A 3,749-nucleotide genomic window follows, 5' to 3' on the forward strand; every position below is an offset into this window, starting at 1 on the left:
TTTTCTGAAAAAAATATTTCACTGTCAAATATATATATAACAAGGTATGCAACTCAAAATCAGCCCAAAACGGGATGCATCGCTTCATCAATTGTGCAGCGATTTTCACGATCTCGGTCTTATTCAACGCAGAAATTAATTTCCTTTCTGGAAATGTATATGTCTCGCAATATTTTTTACAAATGCTGGGTCAACTTTTAAGAAATAACACGATACACAACTCGCATGACCCAGTTGACAGTGATCATGCAGTCTTTAAGACTGAAATCTTCACGGAGTAAAGGGCAACTTCCCTACAAAGTTCATGTAGTTCGATACCATAATTCAATAAAACGTATGAAAAAACATTATTACCGTTCTTGTCGTTACATTATGCATCAAGACTAACTTTCCAGCGCCGTTTGAAACCTTTGTTTACATACATTTCAACTAACTGACATTTTAAACATACGAGTGATTTCATTGGTCCAATGCGGGGGTGTGTCTTTACAACTGGAGTTTTCATTCATAAAGACTGCATGATCACTGTCAACTGGGTCAAACGTGTTGTGTATCGTGTTATTTCTTAAAAGTTGACCCAGCATTTGTAAAAATATTGCAAGACATATACATTTCCAGAAAGGTAATTCATTTCTGCGTTGAATAAGCCCGAGATCGTGAAAATCGCTGCACAATTGATGAAGATATGGCTGTTCAAAGCGATGCACCCCGTTTTGGGCTGATTTTGAGTTGCATACCTTGTTATATACACAGGTGGGTAGCGTGTGGCTATGATATTAATTAGTGAAAACATCCTTTTGAATGATAAATAATCATATTATAACGAAAAATTAACTTTTCTGAAAAAAAATATTTCACTATCAAATATATATATAACAAGGTATGCAACTCAAAATCAGCCCAAAACGGGGTGCATCGCTTTGAACAGCCATATCTTAATCAATTGTGCAGCGATTTTCACGATCTCGGTCTTATTCAACGCAGAAATGAATTTCCTTTCTGGAAATGTATATGTCTTGCAATATTTTTACAAATGCTGGGTCAACTTTTAAGAAATAACACGATACACAACTCGCATGACCCAGTTGACAGTGATCATGCTGTCTTTTAGACTGAAATCTTCACGGAGTAAAGGGCAACTTCCCTACAAAGTTCATGCAGTTCGATACCATAATTCAATAAAACGTATGAAAAAACATTATTACCGTTCTTGTCGTTACATTCTGCATCAAGACTAACTGTCAAGCGCCGTTTGAAACCTTTGTTTACATACATATCAACTAACTGACATTTTAAACATACGAGTGATTTCATTGGTCCAATGCGGAGGTGTGTCTTTACAACTGGAGATTTCATTCATAAAGACAGCATGATCACTGACAACTGGGTCATGCGTGTTGTGTATCGTGTTATTTCTTAAAAGTTGACCCAGCATTTGTAAAAATATTGCAAGACATATACATTTCCAGAAAGGAAATTCATTTCTGCGTTGAATAAGACCGAGATCGTGAAAATCGCTGCACAATTGATGAAGATATGGCTGTTCAAAGCGATGCACCCCGTTTTGGGCTGATTTTGAGTTGCATACCTTGTTATATATATATATTTGATAGTGAAATATTTTTTTTCAGAAAAGTTAATTTTTCGTTATAATATGATTATTTATCATTCAAAATGATGTTTTCACTAATTAATATCATAGCCACACGCTGGTTATATATATATTTGATAGTGAATTTTTTTTTCAGAAAAGTTAATTTTTAGTTATAATATGATTATTTATCATTCAAAATGATGTTTTCACTAATTAATATCATAGCCACACGCTAACCACCTGTGCGCCGAAATACACCGGTCTTACGTTTTGAGGTGGTTGTCTCTTTTTAAAGGGACCTTTACACAGATTTTGAAGCAGGTCAATAAATGCTTTAAATTTAGTAATCTAAACATTGGAACTGGAGTTCCAGTATAAGACAAAAATTAAAAGAAACCCACGCCTGGACTCGAACTACTGACCATTGTCTAGCTCTTTAACCACTCGGCCATCCGTTCTCACATGGAACTGTGGTTTCCGTCAAAACCGAGTTAATATTTTAGAAGTCTGTGGAAAAATGCATTTAGTGCCATAATGCACAGGACCCAAATCATTCAATATGTAGTTCAAATTACTAAATAACGATTATAAGCAGTGAACACCTTGAGCCTGCAGTTTTCCAACCTTCATTTCTGTTGGTACCGAACACATATCTTGACAGGGATAACTAGAGCTTAGTCACATGTGACGTATACCCCCATATGCTGCATTGACACATATTTTGCACGCTGTCTTCACAAAACAAGAGAAGCTAATTTATGGTAAATTTTGAGAATTATTATGCCATTATCATTTATGGCCATTTTGACCTTTGAGGTCTTGAATTCTTATGCATGACACACCGTCCGATGACTGTGAACAAAATTAATGCACAGTCATTTTAAAATCTCACAATGAATAACATAATTATGGCCCGGACAAGCTCATTTATGGCCAGTTTTGACTTTTGAACTCCAAGTGTGACCTTGGAGATATTGACGTAATTCTTTCGCATGACACACCGTCCAATGATTGTGAACAAATGTACCGAGTCATTTAAAAATCTCACAATGAATGACATAGTTATGACCAGGACAAGATCATTTATGGCCATTTTTGACCTTTGAACTAAAAGTGTGACCTTAACGATATCGACGTAATTCTTTCGCATGACAAACCTTCAAATGATTGTGAACAAATGTACAAAGTAATTTTAAAATCTCAAAATGAATTACATAGTTATGGCCTGGACAAGATCATTTATGGCCATTTTTGACCTTTGAACTCAAAAGTGTGACCTTGACCTTGGAGATATCTATGTAATTCTTTTAAATGACATACCATGATGGTGAACAATTGTGTCAAATGATTTAAAAATTTCACAATGAACAACATAGTTATGGCCCAGACAAGCTCATTTATGGCCATTTTTGACCTTTGAACTCAAGTGTGACCTTGACCTTGGAGATATCTATGTAATTCTTTTAAATGACATACCATGATGGTGAACAATTGTGTCAAATGATTTAAAAATTTCACAATGAACAAAATAGTTATGGCCCAGACAAGCTCATTTATGGCCATTTTTGACCTTTGAACTTAAAGTGTGACCTTGACCTTGGAGTTATCGACGTACGTCTTTCGCATGACACACCGTCCCATGATGGTGAACAAATGTACCATGTCATTTTAAAATCAAACGATAAACGATAAGTGACATAGTTATAGTCCGGACAAACTTTCGGTTAAAAATGCACTTAGTGATCCCATGACCTAGTTTTTGACCCCGTGACCCATATTCAAACTTGACCTAGACATCATTTTCATGTAGATACAACTTCTGACCAAGTTTGGTGAAGATCGGATGAAATTTTCGGGACAGACGGACCGACCTATAGACTACCCGTTAGCAATGGTAATGGGAATATAAAAAACAATCCAGTTAGGAAATATAATTAATGTCATTACAAACTGGTCATACTACATCATTCCAAACATATTTAGATAAGCAGTTTGGAAGCATCAATGCAAGACTTCGGATGATCTCGTTATCTCGCACCTGTTTTCTTGCGTTATTATGCATGCACTGACGCTTGATTCCATACACAATTAAACATGATTTTAGGATTTCAAAATTTGTCAGTTTTACCTTTTAATTGACAACAAGAGAAGCAAA

This window comes from Dreissena polymorpha, chromosome 15 (genome assembly GCF_020536995.1).
Source record: "Dreissena polymorpha isolate Duluth1 chromosome 15, UMN_Dpol_1.0, whole genome shotgun sequence".
Classification (NCBI taxonomy): domain Eukaryota; kingdom Metazoa; phylum Mollusca; class Bivalvia; order Myida; family Dreissenidae; genus Dreissena; species Dreissena polymorpha.